This window comes from Manacus candei, unplaced genomic scaffold (assembly GCF_025592945.1).
Source record: "Manacus candei isolate 608988 ecotype Guabito, Panama unplaced genomic scaffold, ASM2559294v1 h1tg000049l, whole genome shotgun sequence".
Taxonomy (NCBI): domain Eukaryota; kingdom Metazoa; phylum Chordata; class Aves; order Passeriformes; family Pipridae; genus Manacus; species Manacus candei.
Window position 1 is genome coordinate 12,047,139 of NW_026138097.1, and position 19,530 is coordinate 12,066,668.

Consider the following 19,530-nt stretch of genomic DNA (forward strand, 5'->3'; position numbering starts at 1 on the left):
AGTATCACAATCTAGTAAAAGAGACTCTCTGTGGAATATCTGTGGAACAACTCTACTTCTATGGCTGCAACCTGTGGGCGAAATCCTGCGTGTATTTAATACTGCAACTGTTTCAATATAGTGGCTTGTTCGGAAAAGAGAGGCATTGCTCCATCTCCTGGTTGAGTGAGTGACCTGAAACAAATTTTTCATTTCTCTCTGAATTATTTTTTTGATGTGTAAAATTGAGATTGTTACAGATCTTCAGCCTCTCTCACTTGGGATTCCCAGAATGTATCCCAGATGCTTTGAGCTGAGGATTGGGATAAAGAACAACATCTTGTATAGTAGGAGTTGTCCTCAGTTCTTCACTTAAGTCTAACTGATGGGAAGCTGACAACCTGCTTCTCTCACCCTGCTCCTTAAGGTAAATACCCCTTGCAAATTCTCTTCCTGCCCATCTCCTTAGCAACGTGCTAACATTCAAATGAGAATGTAGTATCTATAGCTTAGCTGAGGGTTGCTGTCTTTCCTATTCTGAGCATTGCCTAATTTATTCCCTCTTCCTCCTTACTGCTGTGTGGAGGTCTTTTCATTTTAATGTTAAAGAAAGTTGTCCATGGAGTTTTGAAGGGCTGACTGGTATGATGACGAACTAAAACAGATGGCTGTACTTAGGTAGTAGAAGATGCCAAGTACACAGCATGTGAAACTCCACAATCAGTGGACTTCTCAATAAGCAGAATTTTGAAAGATTGTCAGCCCCAGGTTGAGGAAAGGTTAATGACACCAGACCCCACTAGGTAAGATTGTGTCTCAGGGTAGCAGATCAGAGAGAACAGAAATATAAAGCACTTCCATGTTTTATCTACGACTATCTGTTAAAGTTAAGATTGCTTAGGTATTTTCAAGAAAGCAGCCTCAAACTGAGCAAACTCAGGAATTGATGAAAAAGAAAAGAGAATATCTGGGACATTGCCTCTTTCCATTCTAAAGGCACAAGATAAAGTACTTTCCTCTTTCAAGTATGTTAACAATATGGCTATTTATTCCTGTGGGCTTAGCAGGTAGATACTGAAGGATCAGTTAGTGTGGACAGTTCAGAGCAGGGCCACACTGTGTCAGACATTGTACAAAGGTGACATAGTAGACTTTTTAACTGATGATTTTACACTCTAAACAGAAACCAGAGAAGATGAGAAGGAAGTAGTACATTTATTACAAGCCAAGGTGTGGCTGCAGATGACATGATATTTTTGAAATACAGAGGGGATTTTTAAATTAAACATTCAGGTTAGATTATCCTAGGAGGGTTGTAAGAAGTAAGATGAGAGTGAAGAGTGAGACCAGGTTTAGAGGGGGGGGGGGGAAGATAAAGTATGTGAATTAAGGATCTTAAAAAAAAAAGATCTTCTTCAAACCATTCAGCAGTATACAGGAATAACAATATCCAGAACAGAAACTCTAGTGAAGAACATGGCTTTTGGAATTCCTTACCTCAACATCTCCTGAGGGTGTTTCCTATTTGTATATGAGAAGGAGTTTGTACAGCTGAGTGTGAGAGAGGATAAGATCAGAAAAGAGAACATGAGCATGATCCAGAAGCATTAATACATTCATAAAACGAAAGGAAAGGCTCAGTCCCATAAACAATTAGAGGAATAAGAAGCAAAATAATATAAAACTTACTTTCTATTTCAGATAAGATTAACAAAGGCATAAAGATTTCACAAGGTTATTATCGTGGTGTTCTGTTAGTGCCATGCAGAGGCAAAGGCTGCAGTATGATTGCATCTCTGATTAGAATCAAAGAATATCCTGAGTTGGAGGAGACCCACAAGGATCATCAAAGTCCAACTCCTGGATTACACACTTGAAAATCCACAGATAAAAAGTAAATACTAGGCACAGACAAAATAAACGCTGCTAAACTAGGAGAAGATCGGAAAAAGAACTTCATGTGAGGATTGGAAGAGCATCTAAACAGATGTTTAGTTTTTCTTTGCAGGAGGCATCCTTTCTGAACTCATTAATAAGCATGATTTAAGGGCAAGTATGGCAGTATTCCAAAATCTTGGCCATTATACTTAGAGAGTAAACTTCACGGGGAGTTTGCCAACTTGAAATTTAGGCATTGCAAGAAAGTGTGCAGGTCTGGCTTGTTCACTTTTCTTCAAATCTCCCTGTAAATAGTGCTCTTTAGACTCGTGTTCTGTATCATGTATTTTTTCTCTCCTTGCTTTGTTGGAGTCACAGAAAGAGAGCTACTACCAAGGGTAAACAGAAAACACAACCTTACCTTTAACACTCCAAATTTCATAAAATAAAAAGTCCTAGAAGCTGTGAACACTTTACAGGGTGAGTAATTTTACTCACATTTATGTTCTTTTAGAAAGTTCAATGAGTCTATTTTTGCAAGAATAGGCAAGGCAATGATGCATTCTCTTTTTCTATGCTAGCCTTTTAATATGGGTTTTTTTCTAACTCACAGTTTCCTCAATTTTCCCAGTTCCCAATGACCAATAATAATTTTTCAATTGTTTGTGGAGACATGGATACCATCCACTTGTTTACTCTAGGCTACTAATGTTTTTCTCTACCCTAGAACAGTTGTAAAGGAAAACAGTTTTAAAAGACTATTGTAAACTGGACACTGTTATTTAATAACAATAGAAAAAAGCAAAAAAAATATTAAAATATCTGAAAAAAGTGAGATTTTAGAAGTTTTAAAATGACATCTGGATGCATTTTAATCTACCAGGGTGGGAATCAGGTCTCTTTCTCTTGCAAGTTTTCACTATCTCTTACCAATTTTTACTGGAAAAGGAACAGGAAGTAAAGTTCATGGAAATACTTCAATGTTTGTGGTGTTTCACTGGATATGTGAGCGGCAATGCAGAATTCCAAGCTGTGTAGGTTTACATGGCTATAAGAGAACTGAGCTGAGCTGAATATAATTCTTTGGATCTTTTAGCCCTGCAAAACAGAAGGACTAGAAATATGACGTCATGCTGAACTTTTTCACAAAGAGATTAGAAATATGATGTCCTGCTGAATTCCATTGCAAAGAGGCTGTGACAGTAACAATCAGGAAGAAGAGCTTTAAATAAAATTCTTAGATAGTGAAAGACCTATCCTGCACAGCACAACATGAGGCAGAAGTACCTGACCTGGCTCTGAGCAGCTGCTGTGTTCCCTCAGAGTACAGGCAGAGAACAGTGGGAATATTCCTACTGTGCATTGGCCTGGGTGGAGCTGGGCATTCAAAAGGCTGTAGTGTGGCTACTTTCACCTCTAAATTGGTTATCTCTCTCTGTCATAACATTTTATTGTGTGTACACAAATCCCAAGGAAAGTACTTTTTCTATACTGCTTTTTCTATTGGGGCAAGTAGTAAGAACATGTGCAATCAGTTTGATTTTACTTCATATTTTCCAGGTCAATGTTTGTGTTTTGATTTAATTACTAAGTTGCCTTCCGAGAAGCTAAAACAGTGAGGACAAAGGCTTGTTTTAGGGAAAAAAACTCCCATCTTTTTCTCATTCTGCTAAAAATATGCATGCTAAAGTTTCTAGAAGTTGATAGTCACAAAGTTATTCTCCCATTTGCAAAGTTCAGAAGTTTCAGGGTTGCTTTGTATATATAACAGTATTTTGAGCTAGGTCAGGTTTTACCTTTTCTGTAGGTCATGCACCAAAGAAATGACCCTTGAGTAGCTTCACACCGGTGGACTATTTGTGCCACAAATCAATATTATAGCTGCTTTGGAGGAGAAGAAGTAGCGGTTGCCAGTGTATTAGGGGTTCTTTCCTTTTATTTTATCTACCTCTTCCTCCCTACTTCAGTTTTGAATCCAATTTTTTCCTTCAATTATTTTGACCTGGTTTTAATTAATTTCTTTCTAGGAGGTGCATTTATTTATCCCAATTTCATCACTAGGAGCAGTTGTTAAACCTAATGCTGAAGCCTTTAACATGAAAAATTCTGTGTGTCTTCAAAACTGCAAGGTGTTTGGCATAAAAGGAGGAGGAAAATCATAGCACATCTTTTAGAGAGCAGTAAATGTGAAGAAGTCTGCCCATGGTAGAACCAGTTTGGGAAATGATATTGGATGATTTTGGTACTTCTTAGTCTCCCGTTTAATATCTGTTTCACCAGCCATTCTATCAACTATTAGAATCATAGAATCATAGAATCAACTGGGTTGGAAAAGACCTCCAAGATCATCAAGTCCAACCCTTGATCCAACACTGCTGTGGTTACTAGACCATGGCACTAAGTGCCACATCCAGTCTCATCTTAAAAACCTCCAGGGATGGTGAATCTACCACCTCCCTGGGCAGCCCATTCCAATGTCTGATTACTCTCTCTGTAAAAAATTTCTTCTTAATATTCAACCTAAACCTCCCCTGGCACACCTTAAGACCATGCCCTTTTGTCCTACTGCTGGTTGCCTGGGAGAAGAGACTGACCCCCACCTGGCTACAACCTCCTTTCTGGTAGTTGTAGAGAGTGATGAGATTAGAGCTGGAGAAAGTATGGGCAAAGTTCTTGAAACAAACACAGCATCACAGGAAAAAATGGTTCAAACCTCCTGAAATGATTCTTTAGAGAATTTTTATTGGTGGAAGCTCGTGAATGCACACAGCCGTCTTTAAAGAATATGCTGCAGAATATCAGCTACACTGATTGATCTAAATCATGTTATGTTAATATCCGTATTACCAGGGATAGTGTACTACATATGAAGATTGAAAGTGTTCACTGAGAGCTGGTTATTCTCTTTCTTACAAGAAAAATAAATTTCTTTTGTAATAAGATACAAATCCTAATTTCCATGTTTTTTTCCCATCTTTTATTTTATTACAATTTACAAAATCATCAAGATTTCCTTATAGATTAAGATTTCATGCATCATTTTCTGCATAAGCTGATTCTACTTAGCTGGCTTTGACTTTGTGTCAAAATTTTCTGACAAAATATTACATGTCAAAGAGCTTTCAAAAGTCAAGAGACTAAAGATGTTTTGTAATCTCTTCATGTGAGGAAAATGTATTTGATGAAATCAAATAGAGATACTTTTTGAAACATAAATTCTTTTTAGCCCAAGTAAAAGTTTCACCATCTGTTACAGCTTCATAAAATTCTCATAAAATATCCATGATGACAAATGATTTCATATACATAGTGGACTTGTGATTTCTCTCTCTGAACTTGTCTTTTTAGAGATCCTAAATTAATTACTAAGTTTGCTACAAAATAAAGTGGTAGTGAAATGTAAATTCAAAAAAACCCACCTTTCTGTAAGTTACACTAGTCTTTAAAATGCAATACAGTGAGCACTACAATTTTTTAAATTACTTCCCCTCTGTAGGGGCTTATTAACTAATTATATATCAATAGTAGCAGGATGATCAAGTTTTATGTAACTTTCTAGCTTCCTGAAGATACATTTGATTGACATAATTGGGCTTTTAGTTGCAGAACAGCATCTGATTCCTATCTTAATTATATCAGTATAAATCCAGAGAAATGTATATTTTTTTCAGTTTAGACACTTGCCTATGAAAATATTCCATAATCTAGAGGCTCTGTAATGTTTAATTTTAGTTCAGTAGTAAGGGCTTTTACTATTATTACTATGTGGAAGGCACTTCTTGTTAAAAAGTAATAGGTAAACAAGAAGAGAAATGGAAAGAAATGTCATTGGTTTTTTAGAGGTGTAAAATACTGTACAAAGGGGTAGTATGGGGAAGAAATTATGAGGTAAAACACAACTATGTATTTATTTTGCAAAGTTCTTTTATCAGTGTATGTACACCGAAGCAGTGTTTTAATGTAATTTTACGTTCCTTTTTCCTCAGTGAAAGCCATCATTTTAAGAATGAGATCCATCTGGTAATAAAGCATATTTAACAAGAAGCAAAAAATTGAGATAGAATAAAATGCAATATCATGATCAGCAATTTCATTGGCTTACTTCCTACATCAGTTCTTAGAGAATACCTTTACAAGAATTAATCCTATGTCCGGATGCTGTTGCATTTTAATTCAGTTTAACATGCCAATTCAAATGCCCTTTAACAACAATTTAACAAGTACTGTATTTATAATGCAGTTTGCTCTCTTTGAGGTTTTCCCTACGTACACTGATTTGATACATTGGCTGAAAGCTTCATTTATTTCAGAAACTAAAAAATGGCTCCAATCTTCAATTTATTTTTGGAAAAGTACTTGTTTGATGATTTCATAAAAGGCATTTCTTCTATCTTCTTGCCAGAGGCAGGCAAAGTTTATGCAAATGGTGAGTTAATAACAAGGGGATGGTCTCAACTTAGAGCAAAATAACTGGAAGACATTAGTAATATAACAATCTACAAAAATGAAATGCCAGTTATTACAGTGTTCTTGCCTGAAGAACTTTAATGTGGTTAATATTTTATAGATAGAATGATTTTTTTATTCTGCCCATTATAATTGGAAAACACAAACAAATCTCAGTATCTAAGAATTATATCTTTAAATCAATAAGATGGCTTTGGGTTCTAGAAAATCCTTCCCACCTGGCATATAATCATCTTCAGACACTGTATGTCTGTCTCAGACAGTCCATCTGAGCCACCAAAAAATGAAGGAAAGGCAAAGTGTCACAGAGAGGCCTTTACCGAAGTGCCTGCTAGGGCAGCTTTTTCCAAGTTTGGCTTTGTGCTGCAGAGGAAGATGTGTATGTGGTTTCCCCACAGTTGTGGAACTGTATTAATGACCCAGTTCTGAAGTTCTCTTTAGGTGTCAATGACAAGAGTGGAGTTTTGCCTAAAGACTGAACAAGATCTTCTTTACTTAGTGAAACATCAAACATTAGATGCTAAAATGATGAATTCCCAGAATAACCAGAAATTATGTATCTATGCTGGAACACTTATTTTAAAGTCTTTCTAATGTTTTTTGTTCTCTCCTTAAAATCAGCACAAAATAAAGTTTCTGCAAATACCCACTCTCTTGAACAGCATAACCAAGACAAGAATTAATTAAGGATAATTAGGCCAACTCGAGGCATGTTCACCAACTAGAAAATGAATTTTTAAGTCAGGTATTAGGTATCTGCTTGCTGACAGGAATAGAGAGATCTCATAAATGCATAAGTAAAAATCTTGGTAGCATCACAAAGTATCACCATGTTACCGTGATCAAACATCACAAGGTTGTATGCCTTCCTGAAGGATATTAAGTATATATTTTCCTAAACTAAGTAGCATAACACAGTATCACTCTTCATTCCAGAGAGGATAATGGCATTAAATTGGACTGTTTGACTGAGAGGTTATTATGCAATAATTGTTTATGTTTGTTTCTGTAAAGAAATTTGTTTGGTAAAACTCTTGGAACAAAGATATATCACCATGCACAATAATTGCTTCATTATCTCTGTGGTGGTTTGGACGTTCCGTTTGGTCTGATCATTTTCTGACCTTATCAAGAAAGAAGCAGAACTACAGAACTTTTCCATATTGACTGGGATTAATGGAGATGAAACCCAAATCCTATCTATGCTTTCTGGGTCAAATTTGAGATCCTACGTAAAGATTGCAAGCTATTTGTAGGTGGGCAGGGAGCTGTTTTGCAGCGGTATAGGCTGTGTGATAGTAGACCAGCATAGATTTCTCTTTCAGTTTTATTAACCACTATTATGTGTTGGCATCACAAGTTCTCAGAATGCCTATGGTTCTTATACTTTTAGGTGTTCCACACTGTAGATCCTGCTAACTGACTCATCTCCTAGTAATGAGATTATTTAACTTAAAAATCTATTTATTACAATTTCAGTGGAATGGAACTAAATTGAACAACTCCAACTTTTCCTGTAGAACCTCATTTTCAAATTACTGAAGTCACTATTCAGACTTCAAACATTCTCATCATGGGTACAGAAAAGCTGCCCAAAACCACCAAACAGACCCCTTTTTGAATCTTCCTTCCTTCAGGTTTCCCAATTATTAGTGATATGTACTTATCTGATGTCAAAAATAGCTCCAACAATATACTTTACAACGAAATAATGTAGAAAAATAATTCCCCATAGTTATAGTAAAGTCAAACAGAACAGAAGACAGCTTTGCATCTGAGCCTCTGTCTTCTGAATGCCAAACTTTCCTTAATCTTACCTTTCTACTCTCCTGCTCTCTCTCCCATTGAGGAAGGTAAACAGCTTTGGTGGGTTGTGAGGGAAGAAGCTGTCATCCTTCCAGCACTCTTAAGACAAGAGATTTCCCTTGGACTCTGTGCAAGAATTAATCAGATAATGAAAGACACCTTCATATTTACTCGTTGCATATCCAGACAAGGGCCTGAGTATCTGGTACCTGAGCTAGTTAATTCAGAAATAGCTTGAGTATCCATGGTAGCAAGTTGCACTTTATAAAGGTACCCTAATTGCTAAGGACAAATTGTATCTCTATGGGGAGTTCGGGATTTCAGTTATGTGAAGAAACTCCAGAAATAAATGGTAAGTAGGGAAGCCCAAAGATAAATCCTAGGAATGCACCTAGTGCCCTCCAGCCACCAATGAGCGTTGGTCCTTGGAACCAGATTACAGAGAAAGCAGAGCAGTAGCCCCCAGATACCCATACTGCAGGGTGTCAGGTCTCAGCACCCACCATTTGGCTGTTTAGATCTGCTCCTGCTGCACCTCACTACTTGCTAATATGTTGGGTATTAGCCACTTCATACCACACTCTGGAGCTTCCCAGTATTACATTGCCAGTGGAACTGTATCAAAAAAACCATGAACTGGCTGAAAGGAATGCAAAAACCTAACTACATTTTTTTTTTCCAATTTACTTGATTTATTCCTAGCTGCTGTTTTTCTGAATTACGACATGGATTATTTTGTCCAGATGCGGGTTCTTCTATTATTTTCTGTAATCAAGCAATTAATTGAACCCTTTTGTTGTGGTGGCAGATTGTGTTGTGAGGTTCCTTGAGGGTAATATCACAATAATCTTACCATATGATCTCCCTCTAATGCTGTGCTTGCCTGTATCCTAAATATCCACACATAGAAGCCTATTCCTGCTGGCTGTAATAATAAGAAACTCCCTTGCTATGAGATATTGTACTTATTTTTTTCACACTATCAGCTTTACTTCCTTTTCCGCACACCCAGCATAAAATAGAGTGTTTATATTTTTAAGTATGTGTTAGTAGAGTTCTTTTTTTTTCTTTTTTTTTTTCTTTTTTTTTTTTTTCAAAATGCTAATCTCTGCAGCAATAAAATTTCCAGGATCTTGTGGGTCTTATCTTCAGTGTAATTTGTTTGCCATGTAACCTAAATAGTATTCCTGATATGCTTTCAGGAATCTGAACATGCATTTCTATGTTCACTTTAGGGGAGCCAAGAGCATAGCTCCAAGGTTTCAATATAATTTAGATTTAGGTTTTATGTGACTAATTTTTCTTTCAACTGATATACTCCTAATTTCACAGAGCAGAGGATCAGCTCTTGAAGCTAGGCACTGCTTTCAAATACTGTGGCTTTATGTTGCATAAACCATAAAAGACATATAGTAAATCATGCACTAAAGTGCTGAAGTTTCGGGATAGAAATGCAATGCAGAGTAATTATGTCCGTGTGTTTTTATTTTACCTCTACTTTTTGTTTGTGATAAAACAATTTTTACATTTTCAGTGAGAATGATCTAAAAAATCTCTTTCTTGACCAAAATGTGTATTGCTCTTCTTAATTGCATTGACAGGATCTGTGAGCCTGTCTCCCTCCCGTAAGTGGATTGCATGGTAGTGGGCTCAGCCTTTGTTTATGTAGATGCATATAAATATTAGAGGACTCAAATTCTGGTCTGTGCAGATGTAGTGACTCTTATACACATAAAATAGCTGTAGTAATACACTTTGTTGATGTCATCACTGTGGCCTATTAAAATAAAGCCTTACATGTCTTCTACTAAAGAACTTAGCTTGTTTTGTTCTTAAAAGAAAGGAATGTTAGAGAAATATCTGCACCTAATTTTAACTAGTCTTTTCTCTAACTACTGTTTAGACTCCTTGATATCACTGTCTCTCTAAATTAGTTTTTTTCTTATTCTAGCTGATTCCTAGTGCTGATAAGAAAGCACTAGGACAGCACTGGCTATTTCACAGTCAGGTGATTATTTATCACTGTCAAGATGTTTGGCAGAAGTGGCATCTTGTATGGAAAAGAGTATCTGGTCTGCATTACTTGATATAGCTTCTGCAGCACAGGAATATCTTTCAGAAACTCCTACATTTTTGGTAATATGGAATAGTCTTTAGGACAAGTGCTGCACCTTGTGAATGTACCAGTTTCCATTTGCAAGGCTGCCTGTGGTTACTTTGGGCAGCTTTTGGCTCCTTTGCTGACACCTCTGTTGGAGCTTGAAGCCATGTCTTTTCATACCTCTTCTTCCCAACATCCTATATCTGTCCTGTGAACAGAGGCTAATCCAGGACCCTTCCCCACCCTCCTTGCTCAGAACAGGAGTCAGCTGGCTTCCACAGTACTACCACCCCTTGGTCATTCCCAGTGCTTTCCCCTATGCATCACCAGTTTTCATAAGCCAGTTTCCACACCTGTTTTCTCTGACCCCTGTAAACCATGAAACAAAACATCCAGTAAGCTTTTGCAAGCATCTTTTTAGGCCTGATGTGAAGTTTGGTCTCATATAGGGAGTTATCTCAGGCATCTTCCTATCCTCAGCACAGTCTGCATGTATATATATTGTGGCAGAAACATCTCCTTCAGTAACTTCCAGGAATTAGATGTCACACTTGAAGTTGTTCAGCTTTCAGTACCTGTGTCTATATCCTGTATGTCAAAAGATTTAATGGGGAGCTATCAGCAGCCTGTTACTGTCAGTGATAATCTACTGTTAAACAACAAAAGGTTTGTTATGGTGAAAACATCCTCTAGGAATTTGTATTTATCGGATGACTGGTACTTAGCCAAAACAGCCATGTCTTTTATTCATTGGGATGCTAGGTGTCTCTGTAAGGCAACATAATTTAAAATGAAACTCCAGCAGCATTTGTTTTTCAAAAAATTCTTGCACATTAGGATTAGAAGCAACACGTGTTAAAATATGTAAGGTTCTGAAAGTACATTGTCAATTTACTGATAAAGCCAAAGATTTACGTGTGCTCTTCTGTACTGACAGTAAACATAGAAACTGAAATAATTTAGAAGTTGGAAGTCTTGTATATGGCACTGTCATAATAAGAGTAAGAGTCTTCTGGTGTGAGTGAAAATCATCTGTGGAAACAAAGCTAGTACCAACCTTTTCTGGCAAGCAATAAATACAGAATCACAGAATGGTTAAGATCAGGGGAATCTGGAGTCCATCTGGTCCCACACCTCCACTCAACCAGGGCCACATAGAGCTGCTTGCACAGGACCATGTCCATGTGGCTTTTGAATATCTCCAAGGGGGGAGAGTTCACAACTTCCTTGGCAACCTGTGCCAGTGCTTGTTCACCCTCACAGTGAAAAAGTGTTTCCTGATGTTCAGAGGGAACCTTCTGTAGTTCTGTTTGTGCCCATCACATCTGGTCCTGTCACTGGGCACCACTGAAAAGAGCCTGGTTCTTTTCTTCACACCCTCCCTTCAGTTCAATACCATGTCTTTATAAGATACCCACTGAGCCTTCTCTTCTCCAGTCTGAACAGTCCCAGCTCTCTCAGCCTTTTCTCATAGGAGAAATGCTCCAGTTCCTTAATCGTCTTTATGGCCCTTCGTTCAACTTTTTCCCACATCTTCTACAGCTGAGCCAGAAACCTGACACAGCACTCCAGATGTGGCCTCCCTAGTGCTAAAGAGAGGGGAAAGATTACCTTTCTTGACTTGTTGGCCATACTTTGCCTAATGCATCCCAGGATACCATCAGCCTTCTTTGCCATAAGGGCACGTTGCTGCCTCACATCCAACTTGGTGTCCATCAGGACCCCCAGATCTTTTTCTGCCAAGCTGCTCTCCAGCTGATTGTCCTCCAGTAGATACTGGTGCACAAAGTTGTTCCTTCCTAGGTGCAGGTCTTGTCACTTCTCCTTGTTGAACTTCACAAAATTGCTGTTAGCTCATTTCTCTAGCCTGTAGAGGTCCCTCTGGATGGCAGCATGACCCTCTGTTGTTATGACCCACTTCTTGAGTTTGGTGTAATTGGCAGTCTTGCTGTGGGTACACTCTGCCCCATCATCCAGATTATTAATGAATGGTGTTAAAGAGGGTTGAACCCAGTATCAACCTCTGGGGTACACTGCTAATCAGTGGCCTCTAGCTGTATTTTGTTCCACTGATTAGCACCCTCTTGGAGCAGGATCTCTCACTGCTAGAAAGATGTTCCTGTAAGGTCAGGGATATGGTGGAAAAGGAGACCTGAGAAACTGTGTTGTTTCATAATATACACTCCAAACATAAGAAACTGATTTGTAAATTAATCTTTTTTTCTCCAAACCTGTTACTCCCAATTTTTAGATGAAAGTATCCCAACCAATTTCTACATGATTCTTCATGGCATCTAAAATGTATTTGGGACTGTCTCAGGCAGGCTGCAGAGCCCTGTATGATGATGCAGGTCAACAGTATTACCAGATTCTAGCACGTGGTGGAGACTGTCACAAGAAGGATATCATGTAAGAAAAAAAAATCTTTTAAACACAAAAGCATCCCCAACTCTGTGGAAACACTTCCAAATACTTGCCTGTAACAGGAGAAAATTTCTCTTTTTAAAGTAGCTTTAACTTGTAATTTTTGGCAGTGTGGAGATGCGACCACATTAAACCTCAGTCCTACCAGATGAGCCATATTGCTGCAAAACCTTTGCTTGTCATTGATGGGCAAGTATTGTATTCTAGCTGCAGTGTGTTTCCAATTTTTCCCCTTATGCAAATGTACAAATGCCTTTTATGCTTTCTGAAGGTTTTTGTGTAGCCTGCCAAAGAATATTCTTTGGGCAAACCTGTTAAATTTAACAGTAACACAAGGAACAGGAAAATTGCAACAATTGCATTAAGACAAAAATAATTGTTTTATAAAGAAAGAATTTTTTCTTTTCTTAGGTATAATATGAATCTTTATTCAGCAAATCAGTCTATAATATTTATAGTTCTACCTAGTGCGTCAAAGCCTCCCTTTCTTTCCCCTTCCCAGGTAATTGCAGGAAAATAGACCTCTATAAAACAGGCCAAATGCACATCCTTGTAGTCAGTGTAGTTTCCTAAGGGTAAGACCTATTTCATCCTAATGACTTCAGCAAGTGTATTTCTGCTGAAGAACTGGAAAATGTTCTTTCCTGTCAACTAGCAGAACAGACTAATTCTTTCTGATGTCTATAATTCCAGCCACTGTCATCACCAATCCACTTAGAAAAGGAATCCTGCATCTGTGATGGTGGATTAAATTCTTTTGTCTGTGCCATGACTTTGAGGAGGACTTGTGCTCCCAAATCATCTAAGTGCAGTTACAAATACCATACTGCTCACACAACCCTGCTAGAGGGGACCTGTGTTCCCAAATAGCCATATTTGCCATTCTGTGTGAGTGAAACTCAGTGAATCACAGCAGCTGCTATGGAGTGATTATGGATTATTGACAGAATCATTATCAGGTATTTGAAAGGTCTTATTTTTTCCCCCTAGAATATGTGAAGAATTTGGGGAGTTATTATTGTTTATTTACAGCAGACTGTGTTTCAGTCTGACAAAATGTATCTGGAATACTTGTGTATATGGGCTTCTGCCCCTGGCTTCCTTGTGGAACAACTCATACCAGCTTATTTCTCTGTCTCGATTTTTCTGCTCTGTGTGGATTATTTATATAATGCTATGGTGTTTGGCATGTTAACTTGTTAAATTGAGGTTAACAGTACTACCATTTATGCTGTAAATTATAGTCCCTTCTGTAGCATTTTCATGTGCCCAGAACAGATGGGAACTTGCTTTAAAAACTCTTACAAATTGTTTGTTTACGTTATATTTCCATCCCTTCATCTCAGTAATAGTACTACTTCCAGAATTTAGCTTTTGTGCTGCAGACTGTTTCCACCCCTCCTCTCTGTTTCTGAGGAACGGTCGTGCTGAGATGGATAGTCTGAAGGTCTGCACTAAAAAGATGGGATACTGTACCATTTTGAAAGAGTATTAAGGAATCTCCAAAATGTTCTCCAGTGTCTAGGAACTTGTGATTGTATAACATGCATAGATACGTTCACTTGGTATGACCCATTGTTATAGGACTAAGATCACAGTATTCTTACTTCTGCTTGCAGTTGTTTCATCGCTTTCTTCCCCATTCTGTTAGGAGTGTGGTTTAATGCATCCATCTGTTCTGCACTCACTCATTCCCATGACCCAAGTATGAATAGTTAGAAATAATGAAGTAGAAAATTGTCAGCCAATAAAAGATCTGAGGAAGTGCAATGACTTTTCAAAAGTACCTTCTGGTCTAAATATTATGAGACTGTTTGCATTCACTGTTTTTGACTTCCTGATTGTGTTGATGGCTGGTTATTTGGAGGACCAAGGGCTGATGTCCTCTAGCATGTTTTGTTTCCCCACATGGAAAATCCCTACCATCTTTGTTCATATGCTTGCTTTCCTATTCTTATATCCTGATCTAGTGCTTGCCATAAGGAGGTGGAGAGAAAGCTTGCATCTCACTTGCCATTCACAACATAGAAGTCAGAAGGGTCATTAGACAAGATGAAGAGAGTGCTTTCAAAAGCAGTCCATAACCAACAACTTTCCCTAATCTAAAATATATTTGAAACCATTCTGAAGTGTGAAAAGTGAGAGAAAAGTGTCTCATCATTTTTCAACCTCTCTGGCCATTGGATTTTTATGGTACCAAAGGCTGGGAAAGTCAACAATACATAGCTGGCTGCCTGCGGAAAATTCAACAATCACTTAATTGTTTTGTCTCCTGGAAACAAGGCCAGGAAAAACAAGTTCCTTTCTAAAGAATTCCAGCTCTCTTCATAAACATGTATTTCATCTGAATAAACCAAGCTACCCTGAATCGCCTGCTGGCATATGATGTACTGTGTTATGATACGACAGAATTGCAAGCAGAGGAAAAACACATGATAATGTGAATGATAAAAAAATGAGCCTACTAGGTCTGCAGTAGATATTATCCTGCACAGTGATATGTCTGTCTCTATGCTGAGCTCTTCCAGCCTCCAAACAGTTCATTTGTCAGTGTCCACAATGCCATGCTGGTCGATGCTCTCCGTGAGCCACACCTCTTCCAGCAGGGATGTGTCTCTGGGAGAGGGGGTGGCAGTAGATGGGAGCATAGAATGGAAATGGCAAGCAAAAATTATTATTTTGAACACATGAATGAAAAATTATGTCACTGGAAATGTTAATTGATGTGACTGAATTAAGACAGCTCTAAACAAGAACCAAACACAAGCACTGAAACATGGTGCGGACATTTTGCAAGTGCTAATACAGAATCCTCATCTAGAAGACTTGTTCTTAATGTAATTATGTATGCAAACATGCACAGATCCTTGTTAAACTCTTATCAGTATCTTAGTCATTATTGCATAAAAGAGAAGACTTCAGAGTAAAGATAGTCCTGGCGAATATACATAATTCCTATGAAAATGAAAAAATGAAAGTGAAATCACATGATTTAGATTCTATTAAAATTTAGTCAAAATTTAATCAAAAATCTGGTCCATTTTTGATATGGACTTTGTGGCAAAGCTGTATAAATTTGCCTCAAAGTTTCTGTGACGTCTCAGAAACTCCCAACCTGCAAATGTGAATTTTCTTTACTATTTGAATCTGTATTAAATTACAAACTCCATTTTGTATTCTAAGCATTAATTGAGTATATTACAGCTTCACCTTTACTGAAGTAGGCTGGGAATGCCAGGACAAATTTTTGTGCCTTGCAGAAAGCCATCAGTGGCTGTTTGTTAAGCCTTGAAGATTAATTATTCAGACAAGAGTAGACAAAATACAAGCTATTGCTACAGGGAAAACAGTTTTTGAAGTTCATATTTTAGGTAGGTTGATGGCCAAGAATCACCATGACAGAAAGCTGTGAGGAAGGGTCAGGGAAGCTACCTGATTTAAGGACAGAAAATGTAGGAATTAAAAGGCCTTTCAGAGAAGATATTGGATCCTGATGAATAACTAACTGCTCAGGAAGACAATGGAGAGACAGAGTTTCACTTTTTGCTGAACAGAGTTTCCCCACTTTTATGTATTTACCACTGTTCAGTGATTCATGCCTGTGGACATAGTTCTTTTCTCTAATGAGCAGGAAAAAGCGTACTCAAATTTCATGAGAAGGACAGGGCTGTGGTTCCTAACTAAGCAGGTCAGTTGCCTTGCAAGGCACTGGCTGGAACAGCTCCTGTTCTTTGGGAGCCTTCAAACTTGCCTTGCTCTCCTCCTGTGAGCTCCTGAAGACAGGGAGCTGCCTTGTCATGCTGTGCAAGCCCTACTCCTCTCCCTCTTTCCCCTTGTTCACTTGCAGCTTGTAGAAACATAATTCTTCTGTGTTTCTATGACAATAAATATTGTCTTTAAAATAAAATGAGCAAAACAAGTTAAGACAAGTTTTTGTCAGTTGCCAAAGAGATTTTCCCCACAGTCATAGGCACACTTCCTGACAGCCCAGACACCACTGTGGGTGTCTTTGCTGGATGCTTTGAGTTACGTGTTACAAAACACTGCTAAATGCTTAGTTATTGTCTACCTGGAAAGAACATAACAAGTAAAGACAGACTTTACATGCTGGCAATATGTGTTATATATTTCATAGAAACTCAAACATTGTATGTATTGCTGACCAGCTTGGTCTAGTGGAAGGTGTACCTGCCCATGGCAGGGAGTTGGAACTAGATGGTCTTTAAGGTCCCTTCCAGCCCAACCCATTCTGTGATTCTATGACTCTCTGTTACCTGAGTAAACTGGGGAGCATACCACTTTTAAAAAAATTCTTTTAAAATCTTTGCATTATAAGAAAGACATCATTGTTTTCCAGTAAACAGAAAGGAGGTGTGTAGGAATGTATTCATAAAGCAGGGCCTCTCACATTTTCAGGTTATCAATCAAGTGCTAACAGAGAAGATATTTTCTGTCACAGACTCATGTCAACCATATGTCAACCACATAAATGAGTGACGTGGTAAACTAAGACCTAGAACATAAATAAATACATTTGTCTCTTTTATCTAAAGCATTTCTTAAAAGCTTTTCTAAAAGCGTTTTCTAAAACATATCTATCTCATTTATCTAAAGCAAGATGAGTAGGGATTATTTTTTTTTCCATTTGAGAAACATTAACAGTAGTCTTCGGGACCTAGTAGGTTTTATTCTCCTGCTATCTGTTCTCTACACTGCACATACACTGATGTCTACTTTTTCTTTCCCCTGCATTTTTTTCCCAGCCACCTGACCTTATTGTCTCCATTAAGAATGCTGTGGCCTGGTTTCTTTTTTTTGCTGCTCTGATTTTCTTATCTTCTCTCTCCTGCTTCTCTTTCTGAGAATATGTTCTTGAAAGATTATTGCCAGGGAGTATGACCTAGAATAGTACTTAGTTTATCAGTTACTGTGCTACAGGCATGATTAAATCCAGTAAAATATAAATGCAATTGTCCAGAATTTTTGTAATTCTTAAGCTTTCTATGAAAAAAATAAATTGGATTAATTAATTCAGAAACTAGTGAGTAAAATTTTATTCCAATGTCAAGCTGAGTGGGGGCAAAAGCAGTGTGAACATCTCTATATCCCTCATCTGTTAACAATAGTTTTTCTGGGATGATACTTTCCTAGTCTGTGCAGCTTAGTGATGTAATGGGGCTGACCATGCAATTGTCAGTGTGCAGCAAGAACCAGTGGGTCCCCAAAGGACACAACTGATCTTTTCCATTATTAGCATTGGGTTGTCATTTGCTTTTCATCCTTTGATTGTCTCTGCAAAGACACCACTTGTGAGGCTGTCAGTGTTCAGTAGGAATTGGAGTTTCACCTGCAGTAAATTTAAAATGCTGGGGCAGGTGCATACAGTTGCCAATGCATACCAGTAGCTCTCCTCACAACTTAAGCAAGTTTTACTGATTTAACTTGGTCAGAATACCTCACTTTTACCTGAAATTAGTTCTACCCTTCAGATGATCCAAATATTTGAAAAAAGACAAGCTAGTTTCGTGTGCTTTAAAACAACTGATTCATTAATTCTATTGGACAGTCCTGATATACAGTCTTTCTTTCTGGGTCATAACTGTGTCATAGGTAAGACTGATTTATTGGCAGACCACAGGATTACTACTGTGCTCTGTTTTATAGAAAATGTCATAAATAATACACCCTGAAATGCCCCTCACAGATACAGAAGACTATGAATTACAGTAAGTCTTTGTGAAAGACATTCTACAGTGAGCTAATTAATGCATTCAGGCATAAAGCCACTAACGCAAAGAAAAAAAATTAAAAGATATAGCGCAAGGAGAAAATCTATGCTTTTGATTGAGATTTGAAAAGAGAGAATGAATTGATGAAGCAGAGAGAAAGAGGCAATCTGTTTCAGATGGCAGGTTACAGATGAGAAGGTGTTTACAGCAAGCGCAGTAAGTGTGAAGGCACAGAAAGAAGCCTGGCTCTAAACTGCAAAAGAAACAGAAGAGGGAAGAGAAATGTGTTGAATGAGAGAAAGTCCGTGGGTTTAGAAAGCAAGAGCAAGAGCAAGTGTCTGGCTGGATCATGTACTGCATTGAAAGTTGAGCTGAGCCAGACTTGAAGAATCAAAGTAGTAGTGAAGACAACAAGAGAAGATGGGGATAAGACGGTAAAGGGACTATTGCAGAAGAGCTGTTGTTCAAAGGTGTGCTTGTGGGGCAATGATACACAGGTTTGTTCACTGGAAATTGAATTCTGTCGTGTGCTTTGCTATTGCTTATCAACAGCAAAAGGCTGCACAGTCTGTCCTCTCAAATATCTTTTTAACCACAAAAGGAACTGAGTAGAATATATTCTTATTGCCGAGAAACATCCTGGCAGGGGAAGTTGACCAGCATATTCACTTATTCATAACTTATTCACTGTATCTAAAGTGAAATTTTCTGTCTGTAGTAACCAGGCTGTAGGTAGCTCGCAGCCATGCTGTAGGCAGAGCCCTGGTCTCCCTTTGTGCTCTGTCCTTCCTTGCATTTCACGCTGCACTTGTAGCATGCGGTGGAACACTCCTTCTCCACTGATGCAGTGAAGTGCCTGAATGAACATCTGGATGGGTGAAGTGATATATTTTTTGTCTCTTAGAATGTCACCCAGGAAATGATTAGAGTTCAGAGGCAGGATATCTGGAAGAAGAAGGTGGTAGATTGCAAGATTCAGGCTCGTTCACTAAGGAAGCAAAAGCTCTCTTCAACAAGTTAGCATGGTAGTTATACACCACACCAAGTCATGCCATGATCATAGAATTTTAGAGTGGTTTGGATTGGAAGAGACCTTAGAGATCATCTAGTTCCAAACCCCCTCTCACGAGCAGGGACACCTTCCAC

The 19,530-nt window shown here is 38.1% G+C and overlaps 1 protein-coding gene across 2 annotated transcripts in view; it reads right to left on the reverse strand.

Moving 5' to 3' along the window:
- Positions 1-4,166: 4,166 nt before the first annotated feature.
- ATXN1 (ataxin 1) overlaps positions 4,167-19,530 on the reverse strand; it is a 476,222-nt gene continuing 460,858 nt past the window's right edge. For both annotated transcript variants that reach the window (XR_007906567.1, XR_007906568.1), the window contains one exon: positions 4,167-4,286. The gene's annotated coding sequence lies outside the window, so the exon portion shown is untranslated. The remainder of the gene's footprint in view (positions 4,287-19,530) is intronic.